At 44.3% G+C, this 18207-nt stretch overlaps 1 long non-coding RNA gene across 1 annotated transcript in view; it reads left to right on the top strand.

The window, feature by feature from the left end:
* Positions 1-12548: 12548 nt before the first annotated feature.
* LOC146177144 (uncharacterized) overlaps positions 12549-18207 on the top strand; it is a 72618-nt gene continuing 66959 nt past the window's right edge. The window contains exon 1 of the long non-coding RNA XR_014701612.1: positions 12549-12594. This is a non-coding gene — a long non-coding RNA (uncharacterized LOC146177144). The remainder of the gene's footprint in view (positions 12595-18207) is intronic.

The raw sequence follows: 18207 nt of genomic DNA, 5'->3' as shown, positions 1-18207 counted from the left end.
GAATTCTCGATGTAATACCCTATGCAACAATCCTAAAACGGCGCTTCATAAAAATCTACCTGGGGCCTTTTTCGAACCCTCCTTTGTACCACCCCTGGCCCGACTCTTGGTAAAGCCTAACCCACAAAGTCTCCCGATGGGTTTTTGCAACGCTAGTGGATCTTTACCCCTCACCCCCTTTGTCCCCGTTACCCTAAATACAAAGGCTCTGTAAGGAATGACCTCGATGCCCCTTTTACACTGCGCGAGCTTGAAGCTGCACTTCTTGCTAATGCCGCTCGGTCGGCTCCCCGTGAAGCTGGAATCACTACGCTCTTCGCAACCTTCCCGATAACGCAAAAGAGCACCTTCTCAACCTCTATAACACCTCCTGGGAAGAAGGCTCTCTGCCATCGTCCTGGACTTCCTCACTTATTTCTTTCATTCCTAAACCTGGTAAGCCTCCAGCCCTTTCCAATATCCGGCCCATTTCCCTGACCTCCTGTGTCGGCAAGACGATAAAAAGGATGGCGTACACAAGGCTTAGTCGGAATTTGGAGTCTTCGAACTCGCTTCCTGATACCCTTATTGGTTTTCGCCCCCACGTATCTGCACAGGACCGTTTGCTCATACTTCAGCATATGTTATTCGCCTGTGGTAGCTCTCAGCTGCATGCCCTGGTCACAGTCGATGTCCGCAAGGCGTTTGATTACGTCTCCCATGATTATATTCTTACCTGCCTTTCCAGCACCAACTGCGGCTGCCGCATGTGTAACTACAACCGAGCTTTTCGTTTTAATCGCAAGGCCCGTTTCCGAGCATGGAACTTCACTTCTGCACATACCGTCTCACCCGCAGTACCCCGCAGGGTGCCGTTCTTTCATCCACCCTTTTTAATATACCAATTGCTCCTCTCTATACTTTTCACTCATTCGTTTATCAAAAAGCTCACAACTCACTGATCTCCCTCACCTTGGGCGGCTCCCCAATCCCCAAAGTTTCTCATTGCCGCTTTTTTGGCATGCGATTATCGCAAACACCATCGGGGTGTCACCTATTAACCCGTCTGCACATACAACACACAACTGTAACCGAGGAAAGAGTAATACTGCCCCAGGAGGGGCGATACGCCCGTCACGTAAAACCACTGCCCACTAACATGTCCAAGGACGACCACGAGGGTAGGCGCATGGCCAGGGCAGAGGTCTTAGCTCACCACTACGGAGGGAAACCTGGAGTGTACTATGTGGGCGCGTCCGGCCCGCACCAAGGTGGGTGGTACACGGCGGCAGTGATCCACGAGTCCAAAACGGGGAACGGGCTCACATTTAAAGCCCGAAACGCAACACAGGCAGAGGAGGTCGCCATCGCGTTAGCAGCAACACACTCTGATTCCAAAACAATCATAAGCGACTCGCGAGGGGCGTGTAGGAACTTTCAACAGGGCTGGGTCCCGTACCTGGCCTACCGGTTACTAAAAAACAGCTCACACCTGGCCTACCGACTACTGGAAAACAGTTCGTACGTGGAAAGTCCATCCCGCCGCTTTATAGTCTGGGCTCCGGCCCACTCGGTGCTAGGAGGAAACGAGGCAGCAGGTGCCGCCGCCTGCGCGCTTTCTAACAGCGCAACCGCGTCCCCCTCCTCCTCAGAAGAACAATTCACAACAGCCTACACTTTCAGAGAAATTACTCAGCTGTAGCAAACCAGATACAATCTTTACCCCCCTCCCCCCCCCTTCCCGTGTAAAGGGCTGACGAGAGCGGAGCGCGTATTTCTTCGCCTCCTTACGAACACCATGATGTGCACGACCTCAATTAAACAATTTAACAGTGCCTTCTCCGGGGAGTGCCAGCACTGTGGAGAAATGTCCTCGGACTTCTTCAAAGTAGTGTGGGCGTGCCCCTCCAATTCTGCATTTGCACCTAACCCAAACCCCACCCGGGAGGACTGATAGGCGACCCTACTCGCCTGCTCCGACCTGAAAGCCCAAGGTGAAACGAGCAAAGGTGGCAGCGGAAGCCGCTAGGGTCCCGTATTAGGGACTCCACTTAGTGTTTGTGAGGAAAAGGGCACTAAGCCTGACCCGAGAGCAACCTCCATGTAACTATTTTTAATAAACGTATTCAATACTATCCTCAAAAGCGTGGATCTAACGAAATCCTTTACGTGATACCATATCTTTCTTTTACCCAGAGCTAGCTAGACACACTTGCAACCGCTCTTCACGGTCTTTATAAAGTTTCTCTTTGTCTTCCCATAACACATCCATCGATAAGCTTTATACCGCCGGGCGTTTTCATCCTCTTTGCAGTCTCTTTTCCCTTCACCGCGACCGAGAGGTAGCTCGCCTTTCCGGCACAGTTAATGAACGCTGGATTCCCAACCAGGCTAACATTTCCCCTACCCAGTCAGTCCCTCTGCAAACTCCTTCCCTGCCGGTGGCTATTAACCTCCGTATACTTCCTCCTCCAGCCAATAGGACGCCGGTCCTGCATGCTGGCCGCCGAATTGCTGCTGCCTCTCATCATAGTCCGCCTTTCAATACCAATGGAGTCGCTTACACGGATGACTCTGATGTGGCTCTTAGCCGGACCTGAAGCCAGCTCCTCTTTCATCCTCGTCTATCTGCCGCTGTCACTCACGCCATCGGCCCCTTCCTACGCCCTCCGGATATAGCCTCGCATAAGGTCCTCTCTCTCATTCATGACATTCAAAGTTTCCATTATCTTCCCCCTGTGCCTCAGTGTATTATATACGCTGACTTCCAGGCTGCTATCCGTGCCATTCAACCTAAAAGTCGCAACACCATCTGTCTACGGTGCTCGAGGCAGCACTTGTTGGGTTGCAGCCCTGCCTCAACTTCCTCCGATGGATCCCTGGACACTCGGGAATGGACGGCAATGATCTGGCGAACCAGCTTGCCCGTGAAACTCATAGCCGGGCACTGTTCATCCCCTGACCAAGATCCATGGAGGGCGGGTCAAGACTGTCTCTTCGCACCATCAGCGAATATTACAGTGCTGCTCGCTTAGACCGCAAGCTCTACCCCGACCTTCGTTATCTCTTAGTTCAGGAGTCTCCTGTCCTTCGGCAGATACAGCTGAATACTCTCATAGCGTCTGCACGGCTACATCTGTTCAAATTCCGCCGTGATTCATCCGGCCCCAACTGCCCTTCCATATATGGCAACCTTTCCCACGGCCTATTTTCATGCCCGATTTCATGGAAATCGAGTACCTTTCCCACCGCGTCCCATACTATCTGGACCTGGGTGGACTGGCTTGGTTCTGAGGGTGAAGAAGAACAGTGCCTGCTTCTCCAGCAGGTCATCGACGTATTAGGCCCCTTAGTGTTGCGCTTCAATAAAGTCTTCTACTACTACTACTACTACTACTTACAACTTCTAATAAAGGCGGAAGGGGAAACTAAGAAGCAGGTGTAGTAGTTAAAGCCTACAAAGTAATCTCGACTGCCTACGAGTTTATTAACGTTCGCTGATATCTCATAGTACTCGCACGCGACTATCAAAATACAGGCGGCGGTGGTAAGGTTCATTTTGGGTTATCCGGTTCAGTAGTTGGGCATCTCAGTCAGTCTTATTAAGTCTTTATTGCCAACTTCAAAACAAGATTTTAAACATACACAAACACTCAATAAATGCGCCACCCTAAAGTGTCCGCTCAAAATTCCCACTTGATTGAAATTACTCCGCAGCCTTCTGCTAAGGCACCTCTTTTTATTTTTCCACTTTCATTCTCACCTTCCTGAATTAACGGCCCGGTTCTGGTTAACACATAATAGATATTTTGATCTTTAATGTGAAGTGACATCGCACATCACGCGGACTCCAACTTTTCGCCTACAACAAAACGCAGCCGCCGGCGGTGGGATTTTAATCCACGTATATTGTATCTGGCATCTTAACCATTAAGTCTACGCCGTGAGGTATGCAACTAAGGCGCAAAGCTTTCTTGGCTCGAGATTCAACATTACCCACATAACACAGCTACATTTGTTAATTTAGCTACAATTTCTAAACTACCTCTAATCAAAGGCCAGAACACAAGCCATTTCAAAACGGTCGTAACTCAATTCAGAAGTCCAGAATCCACTCCATCGGGCACATAACAAGAAAACAATGGCTAAATTGGATAAAGTATCTAAACATAACCTAATAAAGACAGAAAATCGGAGATGTGTTCGACAGATTCTGCAAGAGTGCGCGAAATAAAAAAGAGAACAACAATTAAAAGTAAAACTACACAGTTAAAAAAGATAAGAATGAAATATAAAATATTCGAGAGAAATGCTGATTCAGCAGTGGAGAAATGTGAAAGCCTCAGAATTTATGATCCTGTTGTTGTGGCTGTAGGAAGAAGGAAAAGAAAATGCACGGGCCTGCTACTGGCTCTGGAGCCACCTCCGCTGCCCCGTGCGGAGAGAAGAGAAAATAGATAAGAAAGGAAAAAGAAGAGGGAGACAAAGACGCGCCGCAACAGCAGCCGTCGTCCACCACCGAAGCAGTGGCGGGTGCAATGACGGCCAATTACACCCGCCACTACTTCGGTGGTGGACGACGACTATTGTTGCGGCGCGCGTCTTTCTCTCCGTCTTCTTTTTCCTTTCTTATCTATTTTCTCTTCTCTCCGTACGAGGCAGCGAAGGTGCTCAGCTACAGAGCCAGTAGTAGGCCCGTGCATTTTATTTTCCTTCTTCTACAGCCACAACAACAACAACAATAGTCTTTAGCGCAGTTGCAATGTAGCCAGTGATGCCGACATTGCCATCTGTAGGGACCACAGCACACATGTTCAACACACATTGTACGTGCCATAACTGTATAACCTTTCATCTTTTCAGTCACATTACTTTATGCGGTGTAGTATGCTTCCATGTTCGTTGTTGCTGTCCACATCTGTACATGTCAGAGAGCTTTAGTTTAGCGTTAGCGTAAATAGCGGTGCTAACAGAAATAAAGTTAGCGTGCCGCAAACGACTCTGTGTCGGACCGAGTTTTAGTATAGCGTTTAGCAAATGCCACATAAACTATTTTGTATGGAGATATCAACAGCAGAAGGGATATTCGAAGTGCTTGCCAGCGTTGCCTGGTAGCAAAGCGTTGACCGAAATGAAACAAGGCGGAGCCGCAGGTTGAGCCAAAGCGAGCGGAGACAAGCTCAACTTGAACTCGCGAGCAAAGCGAAACTTTTGGAAGCAGACGAACAATTATACGCGTGCTCCTTTCGCGATGTTTGGACTCTCCTGAACTGTCTACCATTCTGCTGTTGTCTTTCAACTATGCCGTCAAACATCTTGAATGATTCGCGATATTTATCGATGTTGACATGGGCAGAGATTGACGAACTGCATCTAGGAGTGCGCGCTCGCGAGCTCGCTCGTACTGACTTGTTTGAAGCGGACAGTTTGGAATTCTACCTACAACGCAGAAGTGAGCCGACCATATACCACTACCATTCGAAGAATGGTTTATTGGATATATCTTATGTGGACCCTGCGCTGTTTAGCTTGCAATTCCGTTTTGAAAAAGAGGATTTTCAGCACCTTAACAACTGCCTTGCTCTGCCAGGCACTTTCACTAGCGCACAAGGCGTTAAGGTCCCTGGCACTTTGTATTGCACTAAGGCCGCTTGCGTATTCCAACCGCTCGTGCGACTTGGAACCGATCTTCGGTTTGCATTCGGCAGTGATGTCCAGCGTCACAACGCAAACTATCAGCTACATTGTCGGTCGTTTTGGACACCTTTTGAGAGATGTTAACAATCACAGCTGGCTTGCGGAAGCAAAACTGGAGGAATTCGTAGCAGTGAGTATTCACACATTTCATGAAAACTATTTATTTGCTGTCGTACGTATGTTTCCAATGAAATATACTCCATATGAAAACCGCCCATTACACGCGGACCTAGATCGTTTGCCGGATCAGTGCCTGTTCTGATGCTGAGAAAGAATGGCAAATCTCTGCTAAATGCGCACCTGAAAACCATCGATAGCCCTCTTTCGAAGCGCTCCTCGACAAGTGCCGTTATCCAGTGGCAAATAGAGGAACCCTTTCTTCAGCTTCGTAATTTTGTTTAATTTTTTTATGGCGCGCCGCGCTCGCCCAGATAGTTTCCGGGAGTCAGGGGATCGGGGCTCCTTGTTTACATCATGCCGTCGATGTCGCGCGCTGTTGCTGCAAGGTAACGTGTCTAGCGCTCTCGCTGGCACACAGAGACCATGCGTTCAGTTCTCAATAACAATGATTACACTAATTTTTACGTTTTAATGATATGGCTTTTATCAAGTACCACAACTACAGGAGCCTCCTCTCCAAGTTTTCCTTCATTTAGGCGATAACACATTTCTTGACTTTTTCAGAATATCGAATCATTTCTGAGGTCTTCCAGACGTACGTCGCCGGGTTTCATGCTGCACAAGCTCCTTAAGACTCTCGTGGTTACGAAATTGCGATGAAACGCGTTCTATGACAAAATTTATTTTATTGATATGAAGATTGTTTTTTCGTTATGTTTTACTTGAATGCTCTATGGAATATAATACATCTTAACCCAAGTTCGCTTTCTCCTTTTGGTACCCAACAAAAACGTTTGCCACGTCGTTGTATTTTTTTTTTCCTTTCAAAAAGTATTACACTGCTTAATATTACTGGAACTACCTGCTCACTGTATACTGGCTTCAACTTGATTCCAATAACTGGAGCTTCGCATCTTCGGGACATCATTCAGTAACCACATGCAAGAAGGAGCCGATCGCAATAACAGTGGATTTCACTAAGACCACATCATACGCATACCGGACTCATCAGGAACAGGCTGCCAATAGGGCGGCCGTATTGTAAATTTCTTCGAATGAGAGGGCCTGTAACTTCAAACACCACCTCACGGGATAACAAAACTACCTTCTGACTTCTAAGGATATTTTTGCGCTTTGAAGGCAGTCCAAATTTTGCTTTGTGTTATGACGCTTATTGTTCTAAAGAATCTCAGGATATTTACGCACCAAATTTCCGCGAACGATTCAGGTGGTTATTTCTTTTTTTTTTTCGAGAGCCGCTGGCATGTGACCTTATTAATGTGATTCAAGCGCATGGACCAATGCTGTATTCTTTGTTTATTCATGGCCATTATAGCGAGATGCTGATTTATATTTTCTATGTCGCGCAGAATACGTCGAAATGTATCTAGAAGATTCTGGTCATTCGCGTGTTTTTCTGCAATGTTCCAGGTCATGCCAGGTACGGTCTGCCGGTTTATCTAGATGTTTCTTCCGCGCCTTTAATTTATGCGTTGATGCAATTGGGACGGGCATTCGTAGATCGACGTTCGCCAAACGCGCTTCTAGCTCTTGCCGCCGTCGATTGCTCTGTTGTTTTGCGAGCGCAGGTGAGCCCAATAAAGAGTTTATTGCAGTAAAGATAAAGCCGCCTCATTTGTCGCCAATGGCACAGACACTATCACGTGAGATCTGGTGTAACTGCTGCATCCCGACATTGTGACGTACCCCCGAAGATGACACCCGTCGAGCAGAAATCACTATTTGTTTTCTTCCAGCCCCGTGAGCCCATTGCTCCCAAGGACGGCCGGAAGATGATACAAAAGACTGGCCGGACCTGTTCGAACGCGTAGCTACGTTCAGAGTCTGGAACTACGAGGTGAAGCTAAGACAAATCTCCTTTGCTACAGGAGGACCTACCCGAATATGGTTCGAAAATTTTTAAACCTATTAAAAGCATAAGGCGACTTTCAAAAAGAGTTTTTGCCGGCCTTTACAAGCTTCGTCCGGAAGGAAAAAGCCGAGGCCCTTCTTCAATCAAGAATTCAACTCTAATATGAGCCTCTGCTTGCTTACATTGAGGAGATGAAGCGAAGTAGCATGGAAAATGATTTATGTGATCGTCGGAAATTGATAACTTATAGGTAATGTTGATGGGGGTCATATAATTGAAATAATCCTAGAAAAGTGCTCAGACATTGCGCATGAGACAATAGATATGTAAACGTCAAATGTGTCTATACACAAGTTTTAGATGCATAGACTGCCTATACTCTGTCTATGGACACACATCTACTTGTTTCATAGACATTTGTTTATGGACAATCTATAGACATGAGTCTACTAAAAGTGAAAGGCCATAAATTTATAGATCGTTTATAGATGGTCTATAGACCAATGTCTATTGACATAGTAGACAGTGTATAGAATTCCCAAAGACGAATAATAACGTTTTAAGTAGGCATTAGTCTATAGACAATCTATAGACAAATGCCTACTGATAGTCTAACAAAGGATGTATACAGACGTACATAGTCTATACGCAGTCTATCAGTGTTGTCTATCGACATCCTATAGGCAAAACTCCAAGAGGAGTGTAAGCGCATACATCTATAGATTGTCTCTACACCAGTTTAAAGTGTTGATCTATACACTGTCTACAAACCTTATTGCCAAAAATCTATAGACTATTATGGACTATCCGAAGTGATTTTGTAAGCGTGTAGCCTGCAGTATTACAAATTTACACGGGTTAGTTTATCAGATTCAAATTGTTTTCATAGACATTGCTTGTTTCCATCTTGTTGTCCTAACTACAACTTGGCAGGTCCATGACAATAACAACTTTTGTGGAGAACAGCTCGTTGTTTTGCTTTCCCCTGAAAAATTTATAATTACTGACGATAGTTTCGTTATTCATTGGCAGCACATTGTTGCATTTGATAGGTCATTCTCGAAACCTTTACTTTATTTCATGCTTCCGAAATATGTGTAATGCTAGTTCTCAGTGCGAAGTGTCCGTCTGTGTTCTGGCTTCACAGCCAAGCCAGTCTTTTTTAAAGAAAGGTCGAAATTCAGTAGCCACACTGCAATGCTATTTATAATTATTTGTTATGTTCGATCCCATGCCAGTGCAACAAACATGGAGACCGTGTTTGGGTCCTCTATGAGTGCTTGTTCTATGTAAAATGCAAATCTGACTACAAAGGTGTTTATTAACTGAAATTACATCCAAGCAAAAAACTCTAGGTTGTATTACTTGTTTGCTCATCTAGAAGAAAATTTCATTTTTCAACCTAAATATTCTTCGATTGCCAATGTATGCACATGACGCCAATCTGTTGTTCTCTATTTTCATAAATTTGTCACAAACGTAGGTGCATTTACCATCGACAAGAATTCAATATTTCATAACCTTAAAGCTTATTTCATCTAAACGACTGAATTAACTTGTATAATGTGATGTTATCAAAGACAATACTTCCATTATGATTGGTGAGCCCTAATTTGCTGTAGGAAAAAGCGGATATCACATATCTTGCAATATAATTTCTTCATTATTCAAGACATCTCCCTCGTCTCAAATAACTATCAGAAATAAAGAGGTATTGAAAAGAAATGGGCAGGCTCTGGTACTGAATAGCTACTTTTTCAACTTTTTTTCATGGACTGAACTGATTTTCACAGTTTCTTACCAACTAATTTTGTTTCCTCGGACAGGATGTCTTGAAACTAGCTGACAACCCCATGCGTTCGAGTTCCGTGGCGAGAAATCTGATACTTAGAAGCCAGACTTAAAGGTCATTTCATGTAAATCAATCATCTTGTCTACTGTGATGTTCTCAATGTAATGCTTCCATGATGTTTTGACAGCCCTAATTTACTGTATGAATAAACCTGGCTTTAAAGCAAAGCCACAGTCGGAGTATTTTCTGCGGGAGTTAGCAGAAATATTTCTTTCCCGCCTGTCCACTTTTTCAGGTGTTATCCCTGGCTGCTGTGATACAGCAAACAAGGGCTGATATTTAATGCGAACAGCTGTTCTCATCCCGAAAATTATTCACATACATCTACGTAACCGAATTTTGACTCGTTTTTTTATCAGCCCCGTTTCCCAGCTGTCAGTGTATGCAAAACTCAACTCTGAATACCGAAGACATTGGAAGTCATTTTCAAATTCTTTATGCCAGGTTGATATCTTCTGCACAGATTTCACGAAAATTTATGCATATATTTTTCTCAAAGATTTTGCATATGTAGTTGAAACCCATTGCATTAGCATACAGTCCTTTTTCCCTCGTTGCTACAGGTGCACTCTTGATAAAGCGACTTGTGTGCATTCCATGTTTCAGTACTGGTGCAATGTTTTATTGCGAAAGCAACACTACTTGTACTTTCAAGCCTTTGCCGCACCGTGGCGGTGCCACCATTGACCTTTCGCGTGACCTCTGTGTGACGTCACGCCGAAGAGCTGGGCTACCAGCTCGCACCGTCTGCGAGTAGTGGCGATGCCACCACCGGCGGAGTAACTCCCGCGCTTTCTGCCAGGAGAGCGACCGGTGTTGTGACGTCGCGCCGAATAGCTGAGCGACCATCTCGCGCCGTCTGTGAGTAGTGGCGGTGCCTCCGCCGGTGGTTTAACATCTGCTTCGGCGATGCCACCTACCGCTAGGGAAGATCGTCGCACTGAGCGTAAGAGACAGCTGCGAGCTACAGAGACGGAGGAACAGATGGTCACGTACAGAAACGCGGATCGCTACGCAATAAGAGAAGTGCAAACAAAGACACACTTCTTTACACACCACCAAAGCGCTTTTATTGACTTAAATAAAACTGAAACATAAAGTGACGCCATATCGTATCCAGAGTGAATCATTGTACAACCACCACAGTCTTACCATAACAAGCGTATCCGTAAGCACCACCACCAGCCGAACATTAGCTGAACCTGGGCGTAGCCATGGGTATTGATTTCGCAATCTACCGGGCTTGAACAAGCTAAGCCTCTGCCAATTTGTTTTTCCTTCAAGACATTCTCAATGAAGTTTCTCCGCATTTAAATGAAGGATGTCGAAAAACAAATAGTATTACATTGGGTGCCCTTTCATGATCGCTAAGGAACTGTGCGCTATCATCTATTTTACTTGAGCATTGTTACACTAATATTATGACTAATTTATAAAATGGTTGAACTAACCCTGTTATTTTTCTTGCTCTTCTCTGGCCCGGCCAGATAAAAGAGTGCACGAGATACATATTGTTTTTCTGCATTCTTTAAAATTACACATTTACAATTGCTCAAAGTTATCCTCGTGTCTTCGAAGCTTTTAGAACGCTCCTTGACAATTTTACCTCACAGGCATGCAAGAAACACACGTTTTTTCAAGTGTTAAAGATGCCCATTAGTCTGTCGAGTTACTTGAAAATGCTGCTTTAAAGAAAAGCTAATAGTCCAAAATCATGATTAGTTACATGTTCATATCGCAAAATGTGCTCTAATCAGAACTCGTCGCGTCGCTGGCATTGTGGGTGTCTTACGTGGACGCGTATTGGACGCTTTGCGCAATGAAAATGCGTTCCATTAAAATCTGAAGGGACGTGCAATCGATTAATCATAACGGCGTTTGGGACGTGGTAATCCCATTTTGACCTTTCAAGATATGTAATATTTTTATTTTGTTTATTTTCATTCGCTCCTTACTATTCAACGTTTTACATAATGGCGGCATTAGCAAGACATGCGGTAGCTATCAAATACGCCCAATTGTGGGACTCCGGATTGCATCTGTTGGCATCAATATTTCTTTTTAAGCTGTTAAATTATGTATGCAAATACAATTTCAGTTAATTTCCCTCATTTTGCGAGCGATTTTTTCTACTTTTCATAGTCGCAATTTCTTCTGCAATATTCTTGAACTGCAATCATGGAACCAGAACACTGCTTCCAAGCGGTACTACTGAATTTTCAATGGGAGCACCTCAAATTACCTCCAATAGGCAGCTAGCACTCATTGTGCTTCTGATCACCCTCCGCCACAAGCCAAGTTATGCGGGGCATATGGCGAAGACGAGTGCTTAGTCGAGTGCGGCAGATGCGAATTGAATTTAGTAATGTGGGGAATGAGTAGTGCAGTATTTCTATCATGTGTAGTACTGCGTGGTAACCGGAAACAGCACTTAAATCATTCTCTTTTGCTGGTAATGTAGTTTAAGCTTTAATGTGACTTTCGAAGTAGTAATTAGTTGCACTCACAAAAGCTTGAAACTCTAATTTTCTATTCGCCTTTACAATTGCATAACAATAAGCTATCTTGGTGGGTGTGTTAGAGCGAGACTGACTAGTAACTTAATCCAAGGAAATTAGTAGCAAAATATGAAGACGTCTTTTATTTTCTTCCAGCTTTCGTTAATGTCCTTCACTGCTGCACAGTGAGTATTCATTTTTTTATTCAGAAGTGAACAGCGGCCAACGTTTTTACTAGATGTTATTGAAATCTTCGACTAAAATGTTATCGGAAGGTTATTTCATCTGGCGGTGCAATTGTGGGTTTCTGCATAAAGGAAGCATTATACATTGCACTCAACTAACGTGCGCCATAACAAAAAAACTGTTGCGATGCTGCTCTATTACGCTGAAAGGAAATTCTTGCTCAAAATAAAATAATGCGTGTCGAATGGTACGAATGGTCCAGGAAGAAAAACAACACTCCGCTTCCATTCAGGTTTAACCAGAACTAAACCACAGCTATTCTTTTTTTTTTTTTCAGATCCAGCACCAATATATTTTCATTCATAGACAAACTTCAGTGCATCGGCCGAGTAAGTGTCCATGGCGGCCATCGCCGCTACGCATAAATTCGTGCTGGCGTACAATGCAAACATGGAATGTCTGATTGCCGTAAAGGGCCACTGTCGACCCTGCGATTAGAAATATTTTCTTCCCTCGTGACTGTGAGGCTTCGCCCCAAGGACGCAAGGGCGAAAAAATGTTTTTGAAAAGACTAACTAATAACGCAGTTACAGCCACCGCAACCTCCCGAATCTGTCGTGTTCTCTCCTCCCATTCCCTCGCAAAGGCTTTTCACTCTCCTGCGCGGTCGTCTAGCCTCCGGAAATGAAATTCTCCTTCCTCTTCCGCGATTGATGGCGCATGGTACTCTGCGTGCGCGAAAAAAAAAAACCGGGTGAAGGAGCGCGCGCCACTGCATTCAGTCCGTCTGCGGCAAGGGAAAAGCGCGCAGCAATAGGTGGACAAAATTAGTGGTATACGCCCATCCTTCACCCGTAAGTCAACGAGACGACCAATGAATGTCGTCGCTACTCCGATGTCAGCCTAGCGGCTATAAATAACAGGGAAGCTAATTTCCCGAAAGGGAGGATGAAAGAGCTTTGATTCGTATTTTTGTTGCTTTGCGGCATGCGTATCACTGTAGTATTTTGCACAGACTATCTCCAGTATCTGATCGAAGCATTGGGCTTCTTTGATTACAATGTCATACCCTTAACAGTGGCCCTTTAAATGGTGTTGCACTGGATCCGTTGAGATTCTTCGTGTGTCTATTGCCTACACGATTGCGTGTATAACAGTCCCTCATGGGGTACAGCCAGTCTTTAGCTTGGTACTTGCCCAGTCGGAAAAAAGTACAGAAAACGTTCTGTTGTTACGACAGAATTTCTGTGCGGTTTTTGACAGGAAACCTGTAGTGACAACAGAATGTTCTGTACTAAGAGTAACGGCCTGGGGGGCGAGTTGGTGCATGATGGAATTGAACGGCGGCGCAACAAGGAAACGGACACAGGCAAGAAGGGGACACCACATGCGCACACTACCAACTATTTATTAAACGGAAAGGTGGCATATTTATACGTCCATCTCAAGCATCAGACTCATCGCCACAGTCCGCTCCAAACCCAACACGTGAACGCCGAGCAGCACCAACAGCAAATCAGACAAGATATTTCTAACCTCAGTAGATAAACTATCAAAAACGGGAAAAAACATTTTTTTAAAACGGAAGGCAGGCCATATCTCATAGCAAATGCAGTGTGGACCGAAACCAGCAGAGTAAGACATGAGAAGCGACCAGCCCAAACCCTAACAAAAAAATAAAGCATAAAGCGATAAAACAGTCGTAGCAAAAGCAGAGTCAAAACAGTTAAGCAAAAGCAGTCAGAACTCTAAGCCAACAACAAAAGACGATCGTAGCAAAAGCAGAGTCAAAACAAATGAAGCAAAAGTAGTCAAAAAAAACTAAGCCAACAACAACAAAAGACAATCGTAGCAAAAGCAGAGTCAAAACAAAAGAAACAACAGCGGTCAAACCTAAAACAACAGCAACAAAAAGCATTGGTAGCAATTGCAGAATCAAACGAGCGACGAAATTGCATTCTGCATTTGCTACCAGTGCTTTCTGTTGCTGTTGTTGCTGTTGCAGTAATATGAGCTGAAGCAACACATAAATGTAACATAGAGCAACGTTAAATTTAGTGTCGTTTCTCAGAAAGGAAAAGGTCTTCACAGCAAGTGAATGATGATCGAGGGTGGCAATCGCCGCACATGGTGCTATCGTCCCTGAACGTGCCCATAGGGCAGGTACGTTGAATTAGCTGCACTATGACATCAACTCAAAAGCAGCTCATATTAAAGCTGGCATGTTTCAAGCAAATGAACATATAAATAAATGTTTCGCCAAAGCTGCGTCAACTCCGCTTCATACGTGAAACAATGTTTTTGTGTTTTGTTCTGTTTGCGAACAGCATTATTTTATTCACATTTGCCTGAAAACTAAAATCGGCCGAGTAGTATACTGCTGCTGTCTAAGGCCTATTCGCCTCGTGCGCTGGTATGAAGGCAATAGATGGATGGATGGATGGATGGATGGATGGATGGATGGATGGATGGATGGATGGATGGATGGATGGATGGATGGATGGATGGATGGATGGATGGATGGATGGAACATAGGAGCGTTCCCTTTGAAATGGGGTGGTAGCAGTAGCTATCATGCTAATTTTTCTGCCTATATCTTAATTATTGATTTAGAATGATGAACTAAAACACCATTATATTTATTAAATTTTGTTCCTAGATTACTAACATTATGTCACTTCTCTGCTTTTAAGCCATCAATCTTCCAGTCGTTTTTTGCTAGTGTCCACCGCTGGTTTATTCACCCGGCCACTGTTATCTCTAAAGCACAGAACTTCAGGAACAGTGATTGCGCCTGCACCAACATCCGGATGGATACCATTACATTCGAGTATAATATGGTCAATTGTTTCACTGGAGTTTCCACATACAGCACATGCGTCATCTCCATTGTTGAATTTCTTTTTGTAGCTGCGTGTTCTAAGGCACCCTGATCTAGCTTCAAAAAGTAGGGCACTGCCTCTTGAGTTATCAAAGAAATATTCCTTCCTGATCTGCATTTTCCACTTTCGGTATAATTCCACACTCTGTTTCTTTTCCATCGAATTTATCCAATTTTTACCTTCTGTGTTTTTCACCAGTTGCTTAATGCTCTTTATTTCTCCGTCCTTGTTACTATCACACTTACTAGTTAGTTTCCTAGTTCTTTTCCTCCATTGTGAGTCAACGCTTTTTAGGCACAGGTATTTAAATACTTTAGCTGCCTATCTGTTACTGTCCAATTTCCTCAGGCGTTCCTCATATAATACTTTACTCTGAGCTTCCCGTACTTCGAAAGATGCCCAGCCCATATCTCACTGTACCGCCTCATTTGTAGTTTTGCCGTGGGCACCTAATGCTAATCGTCCAACGGATCTTTGATTTGTTTCTAATGTCGACTGTACCTCTAATTTTAGGCACAAAACCGCATTTCCGAAACTAAGTCCGGGCATCGTAATTCCTTTCCAAATACCCCACAAAACCTCATACCTATTGTATCCCCACAATGCCTTATGGTTCATTATCCCGGCATTCCTTCGCCCTTTGGCCTTAAGTGATTGCTCATGCTTTCCAATGTATGCCAATCCTTCGTTTACCCATACCCCTAGATATTTATATTCTGCTACTCTAAGTATTTCAAGGCCTTGTATTTTAAGCCCCTGATCAGTTGAGCCGTTGAAAATCATCAGACCCGACTTAACTGCGCTGAAACTGAAGCCTAGAGCGTCCCCTTCGTCTCCGCAATATTTAACTAGAGTTTGCAATTCTTCCAGACTCTCAGCTAGCAGCACAATATCGTCTGCATACATCAAACCGGGGAGGCGCTGCTCTACAGCCTTTCCACCTAATCTATATGACAGGTTAAAACCTAGGTTACTGTCTTGTATCCTCCGTTCCAGGTTTATCATATAAAGCATGAACAGCACCGGTGATAGAGGACAGCCTTGTCTTAATCCTTTGCATACTTTGACATCCTCCGTACTTCTTATCCCTTCCCACGTAATTTCTACTTTGTTATCCCGGTATATTTTCTGTAGGAACTCTATTATCTCATAAACGATACCTTCTTCTTTTAATATGTTACACAGGAGTTCCCTGCTTACGTTGTCGTACGCCCCGTTTATGTCCAGGAAGGCCAAATACAAAGGTCTATTTTCCAGTCTAGATATTTCGATGCATTGGGTAAGTACGAACAGGCTATCATCTAAGCGCCTATCATTTCTAAAGCCGTTCTGAAGTTCTCCGAGTATCTTGTTACTTTCAACCCATGCTTGTACCTTTAATTTCACCGCCTGCATGGCTAACCTGTACATAACAGATGTTACGGTAATCGGCCTGTAGGATTTTATGTGCATCCTGTCACCTTTCCCTTTATAAACCAAATTCATTTTACTCTGCCGCCAGCTGTCCGGAATTTGCTTTTTCTTTATGACTGTTTCCAGAGCTTTTAACAACGTGTCCTTACTTTTTGGACCGAGTTCATTAATCAGCTTGATCGGAATTCCATCTATTCCTGTATATGTGTTTTTAGGAATATTTTTTGTGCCTTTTTCCAGTTTATATTGGTCAGTTGTAAGCTGCTTTATATTCTGCTACCTTGTGTTGCTTCCTGATTTGCGGCGATTACCCTATCGCCGCTCTTAAATGACTCGACTATAACTGATGTAATGTAGTTCACTGCGTTATCTCCCTTTAAAAATTTCCCTCGTTATCTTGAATACGATCCTGTTTTCTTTGATTCTTCTTCCCTAGCCAGCTTATATGGTTCCAATATTTTCTTGCTCCGCCTCTAGAGGCATCGTTTATATCAGCCATCCAGCTATCGGTGGACTGTCTTATTTTACTTTGGACGAGGGCCTGCACTTGAAGTTTCTTTTGTCGATATGATTCCCATTTTTGGTCGATTTCCTCCTGAGATACCTGTGCTTTCTTTGCCATTCGGTGTTCCCTTGAAGCAGCCCGTCATTGTTCAATAGCTTCCCTGATTTCCTTATTCCACCAGGTCCGTGGCTTCCTCTTTCCATTCCAGCGGTTTGCTACTTTAACCTCCTGAATTTTCCTCCTTATGAGCAGTTCTACCTGTTCATAATCCCAGTCCTCCATGGGGCTTTTCTCTATTGCTTCCTCTATGTCTGCTGCTATCTGCGCTATTTGATCGTCGTTTAATTTTGCGCTTACGTTTTGTCTAAGTTCCATTTCTCTTTTCATCAAGGGCCCCATCTGCAGACTAATACGTTTATGATCACTTCCCAGACTACACTCCCCCTTCTTCGTCTATTTCCATTTTTGTGACCTTGCGACATTAGGCAATAGTCCTGCGACATTAGGCAATAGTCAATGGTCGTTTGCCTGTTGCGGAATTCCCACGTGATTTGGCCTTCACATTTTCTTTCTCTATTTACTATAACTAGATCGTGTCGCTCACCGAAATCTAGCATTAGCTTGCCGTTACAATACGTGTATCCATCCAGATCGTCGATGTGGCCGTTCATGTCCCCCAGTAGAATAATATTGACCCTGTTTCCAAACTGGCTTATATCGTCACTGAGACATTCAATAAGATCCCTGTTTTCTTGCCTGCATTGATGTCCTGTTCCTAAATAAACTACCCCATGCCATGTCCTTATGCCGGCAATTGTTCCTGAAGCCCAGATATGTTCTTTACAAGATGATTTAATTCTTTGGCAATCTGTTGCCTGGTGTATCAACATACCTACCCCCGAACATCGAGCGCCACCTACCGCACAGCCGGTCGCCCTCCGTCTGTTCCGCCTGCAGCGCGCATTTTGAGAATGGCAGTGCGAAGCGGTAGTCGCGTGCTGTTTTGCGGCTTCAGGCGAATTGAAAACGTGTATGAGTTTTTCAAAGGTACTAGTGTGTGCAGCTTAGCACAGATGTGTATGCTTCTCAGCACGTTTACGGCGTTCGCGAAGACATTTCCAGCGCCGTGGGGCCGTCGGACGTAATCGAAAAATGCGTGGCCGTGATGAAGAGCGTCGACTACGACGTGCTGCTAGAGGTAA

The sequence above is a fragment of the Amblyomma maculatum genome, chromosome 10 (genome assembly GCF_055883805.1).
Source record: "Amblyomma maculatum isolate TAMU_Amacu chromosome 10, ASM5588380v1, whole genome shotgun sequence".
NCBI lineage: Eukaryota > Metazoa > Arthropoda > Arachnida > Ixodida > Ixodidae > Amblyomma > Amblyomma maculatum.
The sequence above is the reverse complement of the archived record's forward strand: the minus strand, read 5'-3'. Positions and strand labels throughout refer to the sequence as shown.